This window comes from Mustela lutreola, chromosome 1, assembly GCF_030435805.1.
Source record: "Mustela lutreola isolate mMusLut2 chromosome 1, mMusLut2.pri, whole genome shotgun sequence".
NCBI classification, from domain to species: Eukaryota; Metazoa; Chordata; class Mammalia; order Carnivora; family Mustelidae; genus Mustela; species Mustela lutreola.
In genome coordinates, this window is record NC_081290.1 from 127496540 (window position 1) to 127516880 (window position 20341).

At 40.8% G+C, this 20341-nt stretch overlaps 1 protein-coding gene and 1 pseudogene across 4 annotated transcripts in view; one reads left to right on the plus strand and one right to left on the minus strand.

The window, feature by feature from the left end:
* PDGFC (platelet derived growth factor C) overlaps window positions 1–20341 on the minus strand; it is a 201348-nt gene that overhangs the window by 170234 nt on the left and 10773 nt on the right. Inside the window, exon 1 of one of the 4 annotated variants that reach the window (XM_059173894.1) lies at window positions 4853–5049. The exons of the other annotated variants lie outside the window; for them this stretch is intronic. The gene's annotated coding sequence lies outside the window, so the exon portion shown is untranslated. Of the gene's footprint in view, window positions 1–4852; window positions 5050–20341 lie in introns of those variants that run through there. 4 annotated transcript variants of the gene reach the window in all.
* LOC131818702 (large ribosomal subunit protein eL28-like) lies at window positions 678–2937 on the plus strand (annotated as a pseudogene).

The window sequence follows — 20341 nt, forward strand, 5'->3', positions numbered from 1 at the left end:
TCTCTAGAAATACTTTAAAATAAGCCCTTAAGTTTCAGCAGGAGCAGAGAAAACACATTTCCATAAATAGGCACTTTTTTTTCTAGTAACATTACAGCTGTTTGAAAGCTGAGGAATAGAGAAGAATGCATTTATAGTCGATAACAATGCCCTCTGTGTTGACACTTCTTAGTACCTTGGAAGACAAAAGTTTGAAAACTTTTGGGAAACAGTAAGTGCACAAATTACCATGACCATTTCATGTCCAAAAAAATGCTGGTAAAAATAAATTAAAGGAACAGCAGAATGCAGGTACACAACACCTGGTATGCCTGTGTGTGTGAATAATTACAATGTAATGATTACAGAACAAACAAATGAACATGACTGAATACAGTGAACTGTTTCCTTTCAGGTCTCAGGAAATTCCGATATTTCCACTTAGTAGCATGGGTTAGACACACACCATATAGATCTCAGATTATCACTCTAAGCGTTTGACATAAAAACTCATCGCAAGGCTAAAGTGCACATTAGCAGTTGTTGAATCTGATGATCTTTTCAGTGAGTGAATTTCCTCTAAAACGTCTGTGCTAAGTGGTCTCACAGTCCAGAGAAACTCAATCACTTCCCCAAGGAACCTTTCTAACCAATGTTTAAATGCTCTACCCACTGCTATTTAAGGTTAATTGGCACCAATGGGTAAGAAAAAAAGCAAGTCTGTCTCAACCTCGGGATGTCTGGATGTATCCGTAGTACAGATCAGCAGAGACCGAAACACCCCTTAGGACACAGCTCACTTCATCCCTGAGAAGTGCAGAAAAACTGTCTCATATCGAATGTTAGTCACTTCAGCTTCCCAGCGTGCGTCGTAAATCTGTTTTGATAAATCTTGCTGGACCACGTGTGATCAACAGACTAGCAGCATCAGCATCACATGAGTGTGTCAGAAACACACACTCTCTGGCCCCCACCCCAAACCGATGGAAGCAGAATCTGTATTTCCACGAGATCCCGGAAGATTCAAACGAACATTCAAGTCTGACAAACACTGATCTAAGTCAATGCAGGTGGATTATTTCTTTATCGCTCTCTTGTGGAGCCGCATCGTATTATTTTGCTAGCCTCCCTACACTTAAGCCTATTTCTTTTTTTCGTCCTATCCGATGTTATTTTTAGAAACACCTATGTGCATTTTCAGCCCAGCTGATGGGACACATAGGTGAAGAAAGTAAAATTTATTAAGTAGATCAAACATTTTGCTAGGAGTTTCATTATTGTTACTCTGTGAGGCCGCTCTTTGTTCCAAAATTCTACAAATTGGAGACTTCAGTGCTCAGAAACGTTGAGTGACTAAGTGAAGATACGGTTAACTAACAAGTAGGTAAACCAGGATTTAAACTCAGTTCCAGAATTCGATAAGTAATATTTTCACATTCTGCCTTTTCTTCCTCTATGGATTCTTTTTAGCCCAAACACACAGACTTTCCCTTAAAATAAATATGGCGCTGGCAAGACAAAAATTCCAGGGTCTTTATAGCCCTCAGTGACTTCTCTACATTTAAGAAGGGACTATAAGCTCAGCAAGCCTGCCTAGCATCTAACCAAATTAGAGTTGTAGTTCTAACAAATTAAAGCAGCTATTGGAAGCAGTATAATGTAATGATTAAGGGCATGCACCCTGGAACCAGACAGCCTTTGTTGGAGCCCCTGATCAGCCACTTGACCTTGGCCAAATGGCTTACATTCTCCTTAGGCTGGGAATAATACCAGTAATTGCCCTTATAGGCTTTTTGTGAGGATTAAAGGAATTAATGTATGTAAAGCATACATTAATGCATGTCTGGCGTAGAGTAAGCATTTAATAAGTATTAACAATATTTACCATTAAGTAAAATTTCTTCTTGTAGTATAACCTGTCTTTGTTTAAAAAAAAAAAAAAAAAAAAGCCATTCTTCCACTTAACTAAGCAGTTGGTAATATTGTTCCAAATCAATACAACATTTGCTTCCTTCTCTTTTATTGATCTTAAACTCACATACATCTCTGTCACAATCAATGCATATCACTGGTGCCTCCTTAGTACAGTTAACAGTAGCCTGAAGACTTTTAAGACACAAATAACAGATCAAAGACCAAGATGCCTGTCTGGACCTACAGGTGAGAGTTTCGTGCTTGCCCCTTACAATCCATTCATGATTTATGATGTCCAGTCCGCCAGCAATTCTAACAGCTCTAACAGCAGAATATATCCAGAATCTGACCACTTACCTACTTCATGCTGGTCTAAGCCACCATGATGGCTTTTCTCTCCAGAGACCAACCCCAAGCAAGCAGAAATAATCATCCCTGTAAAACACATCACTTCTCTGCTCTTCTCACTCCAGCTACCCAGCTGTTGCCAATCTTTCCAGGGACACACTTTCTCTGAGGGCCTTGCTGCTCGTATTGGCTAGGCCTAGAAGACTGTCTCCTCCATCTGCTCAGCTCTATGGCTTTTTCTAACTCGGGGTGCCACAGCGAGAGGAGCTGTTGCCCCATCCACCCACCTGCAATGGATGGCCGTGCGGAACTGCTCCAGCTTCCAAATCAAGAGGAACAAGCAGGCATACATATAGCACCAAGGCCTGTGACCAGAGGGTTCCAAGCTCCTTCGGCTACCATGGCCTGATTCACCGCAAGACTGCGGTGATGGCGCCAGAGGCCCACGGCCGACATGCAGTGCTATCAGGAAGCCCGCCGCGGACCTTCTCCATAACCCCCTTCCCCCTGCGGACCGCCATCAACAAGAAGGCCCTGGCCACCCCCGGCAGCATCAGGCACATGATCCGCAAGCCCAAGGACGGCCCGGATTTGCGCCATCCCGCGCAGCCAGAGGTCTGGATGGTGAAGAGGTATGGGATGGGCCCACCGCACCAAGAGCTCGCAAGCACCCACCCTCCACCTCCAAAGCAATAAAGATACGAACCATCTCTAATTAATTAATTCACCTCAGTGGATCCCACCTGGGACTTACATTAAACTACAACAATATTCTCTAACCTCACACACTCCCGGTCTCCTTATACACAGCACTGATCCCGGTCTATCGTACCAGCACTTTACGCATGCTGTTTGTCATCTTCTCCTCAATAGAACAGAGAAACTCAACAAGGGCAGAGGTTTTGTACATTCTGTTCAATGATGTATCCTCTGTGTCTAGTATTCTGTTGCATACCTAATGAATGCTCAGTAAATATTTGTTGAAAGAATAAAGGAAGGGCACCTGGGTGGCTCAGTCGGTTAAGTGTCTGCCTTTGGCTCAGGTCATGATCCAGGGATCCTGGGATCAGCCCTGTGTTGGGCTCTCTGCTGCTTGGGGGGATGGGGCGGTTGTCTGCCTTTCCCTCCACCTCTCCCCTGCTCCTTCTCTCTCTCTCTCTCTGTGTCATAAATAAATACATAAACAAATAAATAAATAAATAAAATCTTCAAAGAAAATAAAGAATAACAGAATAGGGGACATCCCATTTACCCCCAGACAATTAAACAAACAGTCTAGACATTTCCTAGTATTTCAAGACATATATGTGTGTTTATACATACATATATAATCTCCATAGGGAAAAACATAAGACAGCAATATGATTTCTCCTGCATAAAAGCCTAAATCAAAAACCAGTGATTTGGGATGCCTGAGGGGCTCAGTTGGTTGGACAACTGCCTTCAGCTCAGGTCAGGATCCCGGAATCCCGGGATCAAGTCCCGCATCGGGCTCCCAGCTCCATGGGGAGTCTGCTTCTCTCTCTGACCTTCCCCTTGCTCATGCTCTCTCTCACTGTCTCTCTCTCAAATAAATAAATAAAATCTTAAAAAACAAACAAACAAACAAACAAAAAAAAAAAACCCAGTGATTTAAAAGAGGAAAGGAAAAAAAATTATAGAAACCAAATAACTGCTATGTCTTTTCTCAAAGCGGGGGGGGGGGGGGGGGGTGATAAATTTATGAGTTTGTTAATTAAAGAGATTGCCCCATCTCCCTCAAGAGGCCATTCTCTCTTAATGTGACAGTACAGTTCAAGGGGTGGATGCAGTGACCTTGTACAAGTGAAATTGCAGGGGCCAAATGACAGAGCAATTACTCATTTGGCCAGGAAGATACCGAACAACTCATAATCTTGCAAAAAGCACCTTGGGAATTTTAATGATCATATAGACTCAGCAGTTTAGTTTCAATTCTAACCTGAAAAATCCAATACCGTCCCAGTCTCTGTGTTATGATAACCACTCATGAGTTCAATATGACTCTTGAAACCCCTCAGCTCTTATCAGAAGGACTCCAGTGCTCTTCTAGCCCACAAGCAGCCACATCTCACCCAAATCAACTGCTGAACATTAAGAAATCGGAATTCATATTCTGCCTTCTCATCTTGTTGGATGCTTCAATATTTCTTCTTGTAAACTATGGAACATTTATTATATTTATGAGAAAATGGATCAAGTAGGTTATGTCCTAACAGACTACAGAATGTGCAAAAAGGAGTACTGTGTGTCCTGCAGAAAGTACTATTTAGAATTATTCACCTCTGACCAAGAAGATACAAGAGAAAATATCATTTTCTTCAAAAATCAAGAAATTCCACATGAAATGCTGAAATGTCTCCTTATCTACCACCTAGAATACTGGGCACGTTCTCAGATTGAAGCAAAAATAATAGCTCTGGTTTCACAGCATATGGTAGATAAACCACCCAGAAATACAAATACAAACAGTATGAATCAGAAAGAGGGACCAACCCATTTTAAAGTACACTCTACAACATTTCACCCAAGATGATTTCATATGCTTATCAATGAAAATTATAAACAGAGTATGCCAGAGCAAAGTTTTTACCTGTTTTGACAAATGACCGTAGTATTATTTCTTCATTTAGTGAGCATGGTATTTCTTTAAAGCCACAAATCCCTTTTCTGAGCAACAATTGAGCTCAAAACTTGCCAAGGCACTGAAGGAAGAGCTCCTGCCTTTTCTCACAGAGCTCACCCATTTATCATCAAGACAACCTGCACTGCAAGGCAAGTCAGAATGAGACCAGCGGAGCCCAGACTGAGGGCTACGCTTGTGTTCTAGCCCTGCTGCCAAGACCTCCGTGACTAAGAAAATGACTTCACCTCTGAGAAAACAAAGCGAGGAGGACTCCACGAGACCGTACTGAAATTGCTCCCAGGGCATGTTCCCCATATTTTTAAAGACTCCTTGAGCTCTGAAAATATCCAGAACAAAAGTATTAAAAAGACTTCTTCGGGTTTATTTCAGAATGCTTGAAACAATGTTTAAAATGACTTCCCTGAAGAGGGTAGAGGGTCAGAATAATGTCAGTTCCAAAGCTGAGAAGGCTGGAGGCAAAAACGTGCATGTGCACAGCTGGCTCAGACTCCCCGGTAGCACAGTGGTAGTGAGTCATCGTCAGGAATCTTAAACTGCGTAGGGAAAGGAGGTCAGCAGAATGGACAAAAGGAATCGCCCTCGGGTCTCTCAGGATCCCTTCCCCTAGGAAGTAAACAGGACAGAAGACCAATGGGAAAAAACAGCAGAAAGGCACACAAGCCCCCTGACTAGCGATCTCCTATTATGGATCTCTATAGACACAGCTGTGCTGTCCCCCAACCTTCCACCACGGATGTACCCCCTACTCTCTGCAGTTAATACAGAGCATTGCTACGACACTTCCTTCACAGCTCTGAATATACTTCCCTACTCAAAACTCCCTTTTAATTCAGAGTTCTCCCTTGAGATGGCCCTAGTCACAGAGGTCAATGCACTTTGAGGGGTTCCAGACTCGGCAGACACCAAGTTTTCACTTGTGACATGGAGCCATGATAATTAAACATCAAAGTGAAGGCTTTGCGATGAAGGGTAACAGCAGTATTAAAAAGAGAGAGAGAGAGAGATTGATTCAGGAAACAGAACATTTATGCTATTTTGTTACATTGTGTTTTTATTTGGTTCTTTTATTTGTTACTTATTTCATTACTTACATCTGAGATCAAATGATGAGGATGATATCCCAAAATGAGAGTCTCGGTCCAGGTATAATTCCAATCACAGGCATTAAAAAAAAAAAAAAAAAATCACAGGCAAAATAAAACCTATGCATTTTTTTTTCCCCATTCCCTTAACTGAAAGTTTAGTGTGAGAAATAGAACTACAGTATTTTTTCCAAAATCAAAATAGTATCCCTTAGAAGAGAATTTCCTACCTGCTCTATACCTGAAGTTTCAGGTGACTTTTTTTCCTAAGATTTATTTATTTATGTGAGAGAGAGAGAGAGAGAGAGCATGAGAGCAGAGGGTGAGGGTGAATCTCAAGCAGACTCTCGCTGAGTGTGGGACCCAACTCAGGGCTCCATCTCACCACCCCAAGATCATGACCCAAGCTAAAATCAAGAGTTGGATGCTCAGCTGACTGAGGCACCCGGGCGCCCCTAAAATAATTTTTGTTCTTGATTTGTTAAAAGGCAGTCACAGAACAGATGTGCTTGCATATTGCACAGCATACAAGCACACGGTCCCAGGGTGACCGTGGCATTGGCAGAAGCTGCCTGATTTCAATAAGGGACCGGGTGCTGGTATGTCTGAAGGATACACTGGACTTAGAAAGGCAAGTCGTGTGTGGTTTCTCAATCCACCAGGCTCAATAAACGTGATTAGCAGGAGTCTGTATAGTCAATACAGACCTTGGATCACAGTGTGCTCTAGAATGCAGCTGCAAAGGAAGGCAGGGTTTGATTTTGGGTTTTTTTTTTTTTCATGGTTTATATCACACACTTGTCTGTAAACAAAGCCTGTGATGCGCAGCCTAATGGCATGTTCCAGATGTTTCCAACAAGTGTACAAAAAAAATATATTTTCTTGATCTTTAAAGCTGAAGAGCAGGATGTACAGACTACACACTAAGCTTTAAGAAAAAAAAAAAAAGGGGAAAGAAAAAAATAAGAAAACCCCATCTGGTGCCAAATGTTGGCAGCAATCTTCTTTCTTCCCAGACAAAACTCTTAGGTCTTGTGAAAACAACATTTCTTGCAAAGTGCCAAAAACAACATAGATAATTGTCGAGATGGCTCTCCTCACCGACGGCCACAACAGTCTTATTGCTTTGACTCTACCCACAGCTAGCCTCTGGGATAAAATGAAGAGCCAACTTTAAATCTCAGCCCCACAGGGCCACCTTTCAGAATGCCATCTCCTAGGCTTCTAAAAACAAGTCTTGTGTTTTAGGTGCTTTCCTTTATAAGAAAAACCTACTGTTTGTATTTGCCCCACTGTTCGAATTAGGCTTCAAACCAGCACAGATTTGTGTCTAGGATAACAGTAATAGAAGATTATTACAGAAAATTTAGCAAAGCCTAAATGTATTTTAGGAAGGAAAGTATCAATACCCCTACAGACGCTGGAGATAAAATATCAGTAACATCTTAGCATACTTCATTCTAGTCTTTCTACATACATGGGAACATTTCTGTGGGGATACATAAAAACATTTAAAATGCTGTCCTGATTTTTCACTTCACAGTATAGGGGAGCATTTTCCCAGGAGGAGACAGCATTTTGACCACCACTCTATCTCCCAGGAGTAACGAAAACTTTGTTTAATTCACAGCATTTCTCATGGAAGGCTGATTGGTCGACTGGCCACCACAGACCTAGCATTAAATTCACTGATGGTATGTGTAGCTGAAATATGAGAAAGGTGAGAACAGATTACAGTGGAGAAAGAAGACTGGAAGCCCAAATGCCCAATCCGAACACACTCAGCTCCTTGGTGAATTCTTGTTCTTGTTAAGAACCAGAAGGAGACATATTTATTCTCTAGTATCCTAATATTAAACCTTTGAAAGATTCATGATTATTCTGTTAAATACTCAAGCCATTTAAATGTGTGTACAATATAGAAAACGAGCCATTTAATTTGAATAATGAAGAGAAGTTAAAAAGCATTCATTACCTTCTGCCTAAGGGTGTGATCTCCTTGATTAATATACACACTAATGGGAAAGAATCTAACGCTCACTTGTTTCTTCCTTCAGAGCATTAATACCATGTGAGTTGGTCATTAAGGAGTAATCGCACACACACATATACACACGCACACGCGCACACACACACACTCACACACTGCGCTGCAATGTTTCTTTATAACAAACCAGCCTCAGGAAATTATTAATGAGGGGTTAGGAGGTTACACAGCAGTTAAACCCAGAAGAATGTGCAAAGAGAGAACTACCTATTCAGAATTGTTGGGGAGGACTGGCAGTCTGAAAAGGAATTCCTAGCCAAGAAATTTTCTATACTTTGCAAAGCCAAAATAAAATGAGTCATAACACTTCACATTTCCTAACGGGGTATTACTAGAATGACCTCTGATTTTCTACGGAAATCAAGAATGCCACAAATGAGGAGGTAGAACTGCTTCTCCCTGCCCCTCCCCCCTACCACGTTTAAGGAAATATCTGAGATGGTATAGATCCAGTCCTGGCAGAAGATACATTGTTTGTAACTTTCAGCTTTACCTCCAGGAAAAGGAGGAGTGGATCAGAAAATAAAAGCAACTTTTGGAGCCAATCAGAAAATAAAAGTAACTCTGTTCAGAGGCACAGGCGCACCAGCATTCCCAAACACCTCCAGCACCCAATATGGCCCTTTTCCCAGGCCATACGTGGCGCTAGAAAAACTCAAGTGTTATATTCCACTGTTACAAAGGGATACAGAATATGCCATCCCAAAATATGCTGCTTTCGCAGGAGGATTATTTTGAGCCCAGGGCAACTGAGAATCAACAATTGTAGGAGATGTTCTCTGACCTCCCCTTAACTGCCTAAAAGCAGAGCATAAATTTGTTTTTGTAAAGGTGGCATAAACTACCCCCCAACACCCTTTCCAATACCAGGGTGAGGAGAGGTACCCTTATCATGGGACACAGAGAGATGAGTCTGCATTAACAGATCTGACTAAAAGAACCTTATCTCCTATTAGTTTCCCCCACAAATTCTTTCTTTCTTTTTTTTTTTTAACATTTTATTTTTAAGTGATCTCCACACTCAATTGGCAAGCCTGAATTTACAACCCCAAGGTCAAGAGTCACATGCTCCACCGACTGAGCCCGCCAGGTGTACCTTCCCCCATATAGTTTCCAGCCAATAAATTTTCCCACAATTTAAAGCCCTTCGCTAAAATAGTATACAAGCCCCGAGTCTAACTCTTACTTTGGGTTTTTCACTCATTTCTGTATAGCCCTTGTGCACATAATACTTAAAATATTAACAAAATCTGTATGATTTTTTTCCTGTTAACCTGTCTTCTGTCAGTTTAATTCACACATAGCAAAACCTGAAAGAGTAGAAGAAAAAGTTTGTTTGGGGTTTTTTTGTTTGTTTGTTTTTGCCTTTTCCCCCCTCACCTACAATTCAATAAGATATTTGAAAAGCAATGCTGAGTTGGAAAAATCCTACTTACATTCACAAATAAATAGACCTTGGAAATGTTTCTAATTGTTGAATTGCAAAATGACTTTACAATTTCATGAAATGCAAAATTTAGAAATCGATAAAAACTGGCAAAAAAATAAATAGAAATGTCAACTGATATGTCATTAAAACAAATGGGCCTAAGTTAACTGGGACTGCTGAGTGGTTTTCATGTTGCATATCATGATACTAACCTGTCAACTATAATTCAAATGGTAGATGATAATGAAAAGAAGGCAACCCTTACCTCTATACCACAGCCAACCTTAGTTTTGTGTAATCCAGCCAGAGAAAAGTCTTTCTCAATTTACCCAAAATCTGAGCCTGGAGATCCACACGGCATCTGATTGCAAAGATTAAAATCCTTGCTTTCTACTGCAGACTCACTGCACCAAGTAGCAAAGCAAATCATTCCTAAATCCACAAATGTACTCAGGCCCCTAAAATGCTCCACATTTAAAATCTCTGGGCCATTTCAAGTATAAATTTTAGGGGCAAAGGGGCTGCCAGTGAAATGTCTAAATTGGTAGAAAAAAAACAAAAATAAAAACAAATCTTTCCCCCAGGCATATTCTCCTGCTTCAGACTCCCTTCCCAAAAAATAGCAAAATGACCATGATTGGCTACATTACTTTTGTGCTGTGTAGCCTGCTTAACACGTACACCAAAACAAAACAAAAAAAAATGTCCTTTTTAAAACATAAGACATACATATTTAGGCAAATGGATGGATCTGCTGGATTTGAAAATACTGGGTGCTTCAGATAATTAAAACCTTTCCTAGAGCTTTTACTCAATAGCTTATTTTGTGAACATCCTCTTTTCACTTAAATAAACAGGGTATTTTCCATAAAATGGAAAAGGAATCATGAAACAGTCAGAAACCAAGAATCTCGAGTCACAATATAATGATGGAGTTAGCCTAAATTACAGGTTAGTTATTATACCCAGATATACGATGACACTGCCAAGTTTCTTAGAGAAATGTAATATTTATTGTCAGTTATCACTGAGGTTAACATCAATATTCATTACCATGTAGAGAATCAAAAAGAAATCTTCCAGAACATTTGAATGAATGTGTATTTTTTTGTTATTCACCCAAATTACTGAGAGTACTGAAACAATCTAATCATGTTTTAAGACAGAAACTATTCTTTAACCTGGCATCTATTTCAGTACAAAGACCTAAGTCACAGACAAAATGGAAAAATCAATTTTGGCAGCAAGACGAGAATGTCAACAACATAGGCCAATTCTCCCCAGTGCTTAAGGCACTGTCTGATAAATGAGATACCTACCACTAAACATTCAATAAATTGACCCACTAATGAACTGCAAAAGCCAGTGATCTTCCTCAACTTTCTAATACTCAACCAAAGAAATTTCCTTGCTATTTTTTATTAATCTCATTAAATCCCAGATTTAAACACACAAAGGTTTTTAACATTTTTTTTTCTAGCACCAAAACAACACATGAAAAGATCAGTGAAAAATCTGTGACCATTTAAAAATTTGTGGGCATTAAAACAACTGAATAATTAGTCTGAAAAAATAGTAATGTTTGTTTTCTGTTTTGTGTATGTTTAAGACAATCACAAAGAAAACATGCTGAATTTTGTCTTTTTAAGGAAACACCAAAGAAAATCTTAATAATAAATGTTTGGAGTACCAAAAAAGAGCCTAAGCACAATGTTTAAATTACTGAACTCAAAAAATAAAATAACTTCTTAAATATCTTGGATTGTATCCCATTGTAAAAGAAAGATTTACATAGTCAAGCTTCATTTGCTCACATGACAGTTACTCATAAAAAAAATTATTTTATCCTATAAATAAAAAAGCCTTCCAACTTGCACAAAAGATTGCCACTTGCAATCACCAGTTGTGAAAAACTTCCACTTGATGACTTGACTGTTACATGACCATATCCCAAAAAGCCAAACAGCCAACCTATTAAAGACATCCCAGCAACTGGGTTCCTGCCCAGACTGTTTCCTAGACTAGAGTCTCGACTAAAGTAGAATTGGAAGGAATGTGGGAAGAATCTAGGACTTTTAAAAGGGTCATTAAGAATACATTCACAGGGGCGCCTGGGTGGCTCAGTGGGTTAAAGCCTCTGCCTTCAGCTCAGGTCATGATCTCAAGGTCCTGGGATCGAGCCCCGCATTGGGAATCTCTGCTCAGCGGGGAGCCTGCTTCTCCCTCTCTCTCTGCCTGCCTCTCTGCCTACCTCTCTCTCTCTCTATCAGATAAATAATCTTTAAAAAAAATAATAATAATGCATTCACACTCTGGGACACCTGGATGGCTCAGTCAGTTAAGCCTCTGCTTAGTTCATGATGCCAGAGTCCGAGGATTGCGTCCCCTGTTGAGTCTCTTGTTGGGCTCCTTGTCGGTGGGGAGCCGGCTTCTCCCTCTGCCTCCCGCTCCCCCCTGCTTGGGCTCTCTCTCTCTCTCTCTCTCTTCCTCTCTCCTCACGAATAAATAAATGAAATCTTAAAAAAAAAAAAAAAATGCACTCACACTCAAATGTCACTCTACCAGCAAATATGATTCACTACTTCCTACCAAACCTGCTCCTCTCTGTAGCTTTTGTATTATCACATCGCTGTGTGAGTATACCATGTGTCGTAATTTAAATTTCTAGGTATCTTTGTCTTGTAGAAGTAGAGAAATGAGATGTATATTCAACAATACTTCTGAAACTTTACTGTTCTTAAAAATCTTGCCAGATGTTATTACTTTAAAAATTGCCATAAAAAGGTGTCTTCTCACCAAAAGTATGTGTATCTGTTTTTTTTTTTTCCCAAATGGGTGAAACCCCAGTTGTCTAACAGCATGAATAAGACACTAGAAATGAGAGATTGAGAATTACCCACCTACCTAGGAAGCAATCAGTGTTCAGTGTCAGTAACCGACACATCTCACTCCCCTAGCACAGGAACTAAGAAGACCAGGAGCCAACGGCCTGAATTCACTGCATGTGGAAGCACAAAGCCAGTCCTCACCCCAGCTAATTCTGGATGACTGCAAAATGAATATAAGTGAAGACAATTTACTCTCCCTCACAGAGACAAATAAAATGAATGTGAAAATAAATAGTCTGGTCTCCAAGAGTCCCAAACAATTCTCTTGCCTTAAGTCCACTGAGAAACGTGGGCACAGCCCTATGCAGTCTGGGTACCGTCCTTATGTAAATAGCAGAGGGTATGGTTTTAATTTGGTTGTGACACCATAAATATTGGCATACTGAACATGTGCTTACTGCCATGAATTTTGAACTCTCTCTCTCCAGGGGCTGCTTCTGTTTTGTCCACATGCCAGAACTAAAGACTACTTGCCCATAATCTCATATGATCAGAGCTGAGAAACTCGATTTTATTTCCAAGGGAAAAAAAAAGTGCATTCTTTGAGCGATTTTTGGAAGTAATGACTTTTTCAAGATTTTTGCCTTCCAGGGGATAAATCACATTTGTCAATCTCGAAACCCCAAAGCAAAAAAAAAAGGAAAACCAAACTGAAAATAAGAAAGCACATGAGGATAAATCTCACATTCGCTACAAAGAACAGAAGGAGGAAATAATTCAAAACAAAAAATAGTTAAAGTTATTGAAAATAGACTTTTGGTAGTCACACTTTTCTTAAACTGATTGCAATAAATGTTAATCACAAAGTTCCCTGTTTAAAAATAATTTTCCTGGAAATGATACATTTCTTTTTCTTGTTGAGGAAATAACATTCTAAGCAGTCATCACTATAATTTTGCTAATAAGGTTCTTTGCACATTCATTTTACTCTGTCTAAGCAGAAAGATGAAGAAGCCTTTCAGTGTATCCCCTTTTAGTTCCTCAAAATGAAGCCAGACATCAGTTACATCCCTCGGTTGTGAAATAAAGCATATGACTTCTTTAGGGCCTATCAGTGATGACCTATAAGACCAGATGTCAACACTACAAAAGAACTGGCTGTGTTGGGTCTAAGTGGGCTGTTTTCACTTCACCTAAAACTCTTACCACCTAATGGGACACTGAGCTAAAGATTAGTCAACATTTTACTTTATGACAATTGAAGATCATGAGAGAAAAGACACATACAGAACTAGGACTTAAGGTAGAGAACAATAAACTCTGTAATATTCTGGGAGTTTAGACCAGGTAAACATGCCAGACTGAGAGATACTGAAAGCTTTGTGGAGGAGGCACCAGGTGGGCTGACCTTAAATACACGTAGTCTTTGAACACACAGACTGAGGTAAGGTAATGGTTACCTTTCCAATCTCCCCACACATAGTAACTGGCCCATGTACTCATCATTGGATAGATAACTATTGCCAATGCTCTTACCTCTAGCTTCTCTGTATTTTATAATCATTCTGATGTACCTTTTCTTTTTTTGAAAGCAAAAAAGCAAAAAAACCCACAAAACCCAAGTTAGATCATTCAATGGATTCAATGGATAGTTACATAAGAGCACGAAAATGGAGGAAAAGACAGACTACTACCATTAAGGAGCTAGTGCAGAAAGCATGGAGCTTTCTCCCTAGGACCTGTCATGTAACATCTAAACACTCACTGTCGTGTGTCAGAGTCCTTCACAATCACTGAATAATTTTTTCAGTCTTATTTCCCAAAAAGTAGAGCTGATTTTTCAATAGACTTCTTGCTTTCTAACAAGTCTATGCCTTCTGCTAGAACCCTCTTCCTTTCTAGGGAATTCTCCTTACCCTACAAGACCCAACTCAAGTGATGGTCTCATGAGAAGCCTTTCATGAGAAAGGGAACATCTCTAGGTTCCTTTAGAGTTCTAAGCATATCTCTAGTGATGAAGAACCACACTGACTGTCGACATTTTGTTTATCTGTTTTCAGGATGTGCCATGGTAACTGGAACACAAGGCACTTGATGTTTACTGAATTGAATTGACTTCTTGGTTAAAAGAGTTGCAAGGGCAGAGGCATGGAGTCATCTCTGTGGTGAGGAGAGATCAGCTTTGTGCAATCTTTTTACTGGAAAAATTGAGGTGAGATCACAGTGGACTTGAGAACACCCAAGCAGGCCCTTGTTACTCCAAGTCTGGTCTTCAGCCCAGCAACAGCAACAGCAGTGTCTGGAAGCTTGCTAAGATGCAAATTCTCTGGCCCCACCAACAGCCACAAAAGCAGAATCAAGGTTTTAATAAGGTCCCCAGGTGAAGTTTGAGAAGCACTGATTAAACAAGGAGAGTTCTACTATAAGACGATTACTCTGCATCAACCTCAGATGTCTGATCCATCAGGGGTGGGCAGGTATGGGAAAAGCCTTTTAAGGAAAAATAAGGACATGTTGCACACTCAGTTGCACTCTCAGACTTAGAGCTCTGAGAGCGAGTCCAGCTATGAGACACACGGAGTCCTCAAAACAGATGGGTCACTGGGTGCTAGATTGGTGTCACAGTCTAGGTCATCCACACCTGACCTGGGGTGATGACAATGAGAATGCAGAAATTGCAAACATAATTACTTCATTCAAAAATAGAAATGTTGGGGCACCTGGGTGGTCAGTGGGTTAAGCCTCTGCCTTCAGCTCAGGTCATGATCTTGGAGTCCTTGGATCAAGCCCCGCATTGGGCTCTCTGCTCTGCAGGGAGCCCATCCCCCCAACCCCGCCCCGGCCACCGCTGCCTGCCTTTCTGCCTACTTGTGATCTCTCTCTGACAAATAAATAAATAAAATCTTTAAAGAAAACATAGAAATGTTTTCATTCATGAGCTTGATGATAATTCTGGACTTGTTTCATGTTCTGTATTACACATTTTAAATGCTTGTGAAGGCATGAGATTTAAGCAGAACAAAGACTATGCATCTGAAGTTGCACTCTCAGACTTAGAGCTCTGAAAGCGAGTCCAGCTATGAGACACACGGAATCCTCAAAACAGATGGGTCACTGGGTGCTAGAATGACACCGAGGGCCACAACTGTAAAGAGACAGGAAGATTTTCAAATGAAATGGCCTGCTGCTCCATGAATGCCAAATCCCTCAGACATGTCAGGCTCCTGCTCCCTCCACCCCAACTCCTTTCCCAGACAAACTCCACTCAGCAGCCTGGGTAGGCAGTGAAGAAGTCCAGAGCTTTGACATTTGGAGTTTTAAATTCCAAAGGACAGGACCATCTTATTTCTAAATCATAGGCTGTTTCCATTGGAAGCCACTCTAGAACTCAGTATCTCTTAAGGGTGAGCTGAAAAACTATGTCTTGCAGAAATACCCATCCTGGGATAGAGAAAGATTTCTTCTGCTCAATAAAATTCAGGAGAAACAAAAATGAAGTATTTTGATCAAAGTTCCATCGTCATGGTTATTCAACAAACCCCATCTAAGTATCCGTTGCCAGTGATTACTGGAGCATAAAAGATTCCCCGTGATAGAAGCACACACAATCCTTACTCTGCAAATGTGTTCGGAACACAGCCTCTCTGGGGAGAGGAGAATACACATGTGGAGGTATAATCTTCTCTTGAGCAAACAATAGCCATCACTTGAACCCACCTCCAACAATTTTCTAGGTGTCTTTAATAGCTGTTAGAAACAAAACAAAATGGGGTGCCTGGATGGCTCAGTCATTAAGCATCAGCCTTAGGATCAGGTCATGACCCTGGGGTCCTGGGATTGAGCCCTGCATCGGGCTCCCTGCTCATGGGGAGCATGCTTCTCCCATTCCTCCCTTCTTCATGCTCTCTCTCACTCTCTCTTTCTCCCTCAAATAAATAAAATCTTTAAAAACAAAACAAAACAAAAACCCCATGTCGTGCTTGCAACAGATGCTAGAGCTTCCACAGTAGAGATCCCAGAGGCGTGCAGAGGTTTCCCCTGACTTTTTATGACTTTTTAGGGCACACCTGAAGGGCATCAGGCTGAGAAAGGTAACGTAAGGGGCATTAAAGTGGTCGTTTAACTTGAATGTCCCTGATTGTTTTTGACATCTCTGCAGCTCTGTGACTGGTTAAAAGTCCCTACTAACTCTGGTTTAGGTGTGTCTTTTTAACACACATTCTTCCACAGGTCACTCCCTTCCCCCATCCACTCCTGTTTGTTAGCGCATGCACAAATCTCTGCCTACCGACCCCGCTCTTTTTCCATCACCATATCCCAAAACTTACCATCCCGTCATCCTCTAGGTGGACTGAACCAGCAAAAACATCTTTTGTTATTTTGCCTCTCGTGGTCTCAATATTTCTACTTGAGACATTAGGCAGAACTAGAATATACTGATTGGGACTTCTCCGACCCCACTGGCAGGGAGCCATGGCTGCCATTTTTCCTGAATCTCTTGGCGCTTTCCCACTCGGTCAAAATATGTTTCAAGGCTCACTTCCTCCAAAATTTAATTCCTACTTCTCTGCCAGGGACGCTCCCGATCTTTAGGCAATAATTGGACATAACGCCTAATGCTCTACCTCCTTTTCTCCTGGGTTCCATCAGCAACTGAAGGACATTTCCAGCCCAGAAGTCTTCTCTCTTGTTACACACTGAACATTTTCAGCTCCTCTGGATCTTTCTTGAACCTAACAAACAAGTAAACAAACCTGCTTCTTTCCTCTTTCTTTCTCTCCATTCTGAAGTCTCTTCATTACCTGCTTCTCTCATAACTAAGTTACCCCAGAGCCTTAAAAACTTTACATCTCACTTCTTCACTGAAGCCCATCACCATTCTTCCTCCCATGTCCATACCCCGCATTAGAAAGAAGGGGTTTGTTGTTCTTACTCTTGTTTTTGGTCAACATTGAAAAAATCAGAAGCTGTTTACTCATTGATGCCCGTTGTCTTGAAACTTTGCTCTCTTTTACCCTGTAGGTCAATTTCTTTGACTTTTCTCTCTCCTTCCTTGGCACGGTCCTCCATCTGCCTTAAGGTTCTTCTTCCTCCTCACCCCCCACTGTTTTCTGTCATTTCTCTCTCTTGTTTCTCCCTCCCTTTATGCCTGCCTCCCCTTCATGGCTCTGGGCCAAATATGTGGGATTTCCTTTTCCTTCAAACTGAATTATTCACTTTTCAGCAACCTTCACTCTGTCTCTACCTGCTTTACTCCACGAGGACTCAGATTTCATCTATAATGTGGCTGCCCGCATCTCGGGGTGGGAGCACCAACAATGGCGTCTACACTGAATTGGGCAGAATCGCTCTCCTAGTCAAGCCTCAGCGGTACATCAGTGACCCTCCTTTCGTGTCACTTACTTCTAGTCACCTGCCCACTGAATCTATTTCTAAAGTCTCGGTCAGAACAAATCACACTGGACTGGCTGCATGGGTTTCCCAGACTCCCTTCCTCGTTCCTACTCACAGCAGGCTCCCTCCTCCTACAGTCCACTCCACCGGACCCTCCATTCTGCAAGCAACACAGGACACTCATCTTTCCAGGCACTTTTTGCTCAAAGCGGAAGTCCACCCTGACAATCTTCCTAAGTGTTTTCTAATGTCTCTGCAGTAAATGATTTTGCTTTTCCCTCGATTCCCACCAAGCACTGTATTTCATTCTGTATTCCAGCCCGCTCCATGTCTTCTCTCCCCACTATAAACTAGTTAAAGGCAGTGATGGGAGTCCAATTCAGCGTCCCATTCCCCCACCATGCCTCACGGTGCCAGCCAGGTACTCGCGTCACTCTGTGGTAGACACCTCCGTGCGATGAGTTTTTCTTTAGGTAGCATATAACCACCCAGAACTGTGTGCTAGATAAAAGGGGTGAATGGGTAACTAAGGCAAAAAGATGTGAATTATTGTTTTTAAGGTTTCACAGAATCCAATTGAAAGATAGAATTTAGGTTTTTCGTAGACTTAAGGCCATCTAGCCCTAAGCTACTCATTAAAAAAAAAAAAAAAAAAAAGGAATAGCAAGTCACAAATTACAAAGAAACTATAATATCCATCATTGTCCCTTGTTTTTTAAGGCTCGTGAAGCCGGAGCAGTTATTTCCGCTGCCAAACTTCCAGCAGTAAAGCTTCAAAGTTGCCAGGGTGCTATATGCCATCGGTTTTCAAAACTGAGAAAGGCTCATTGAGTTTTACTGAGGTTTCTTACACAATCTACTTCCTTTAAGGCCAAGTGAGCCAACCCTGACAGAGAGAAGTGACAGAATGCATAAATGTTATGGAATCAACATAGAAATTATTCGGTTTCCTTTCCTCACTTCAACTGCCACTGCCACTGGTCACCACCACAATGCAGGGCACCACGCATGCTTCCATTCCCACCCACGCCCTCCCTTCGTGGGACTGTTCTGGCACAACCCTCATACCCATTTCAGAGAAGGTGAATCAATATCCTGATGTAATAACGTGTTTCTCTGAAGCGAGACAACTTGGGAAAGGACTTTTTTTTTTTAACCAACATCTCAAGACAAATGAATGTCACAGTAGGTTGGTTATAATAGCGGTTTTATTACAAGATTGGCAGAGTTACAGTCACTGTAAATCATAACTGTTGTTGAATTTCTACTTTACATAGTCGTAGTTATGAGTCTACTCTTGTAAGCCAGAACAATTATTTTATAATTAGTTTAGACATGTCTGAGCCCAGAAGGAAAATTTCAATTTCAATCTTCTTATTTTCCTTGAACGGAACCCAGTGCTACCAAAAAAACAGGTCAATTCGACTTTTCACTCATGGGTCTCTAATAATTTTCCAAACCTGAACAAACTTTACAAACACAAGCGCTCAAAATCTTGTGTTTTCAAAGTACAGTATAATATGGCAATAATGGGTTTCCATGCACTAAATTAAAACAAACAAATAAACAAAAGATAAGCACGCATTTCCATTTTTAGAGTAGAATATGGTCACAGTTCTATAAAACCCAATACACACCCCTGAATGGGGATTGCAAATCTATCACTTAAAACATCTAGTAAATGACCCAATTAGTTTACATGGCCCTGTACCTTTTTATGGCCTTTCCATAAAGAAGTTATTACATCCATTCCCTTTATTTTGTTTAAGAGTGTTTGAGTGAGCCCAAGAACCACAAGCCAGTTAAACAAGCTCTCCTTAGATGGACGTGGTCTCATATAATTCACCACTACCGGGGAAATTTTCAAAACAATGTTTGTAGTGTGGAAACACCACACATTCCTATATACCAAAAGTATTTCCTGTGCTTTCTGCAGTTTTAAATGCTTGGCAGATATATTAAATAAGTCTTTTTTTTTTTCTTCCATTTTTCCAAGTAAAACTGTGGCATTTGCACTTCTTCCAGAAGATTTGCACCTCTGAGTGTTTTGCTATGGTAGGTCGGTCATTCAGAAATGCTTGTAAAGGAAGATTGCAAGGGAAATGTGAAATCCATACACTCCAATTGATTTCCTAGGATGCAAACGTTAGTTCTAAAGGGAAACCATTTTAAAGCAGTTAGTTTAATGGGGTATCCAACTGATGCCTATTAAAAGTTATCAGCACAGATTAAAGATAAATTCCACAAAGGAAAGTTCTTCTAAAAAATAAACATAGAGATCATTTGATTGCTAATTTCACATTCTTCTTGCTTACAAATCTCAAGCCTGCTAACATTCACAGGAAAACTGATTAAAACTACTGTCACAAGGTTTAGCATTTATCAGTTAGGTAGCTAGACTCTGTCAATATCTCTGAATAGATGAGCCAGGTTTTGACCTGGGAAACACCTGCTATTGTTAGACTGTTGATTTTTCTAGAAACAGCCAAACAGTTTTGACTGCAGTTAGTAACACAAAGTAAAGATACAGTTGAGCCTTTATATATAACTCCAATACACATAAAACTGCATCTGAAACTTTAAGAGCACTCTGAGGGTTGGTCTCTCCTTTCGTAGAGGCGATTCCTTTTCATGTAGACTCAAGAAATAGAGTGT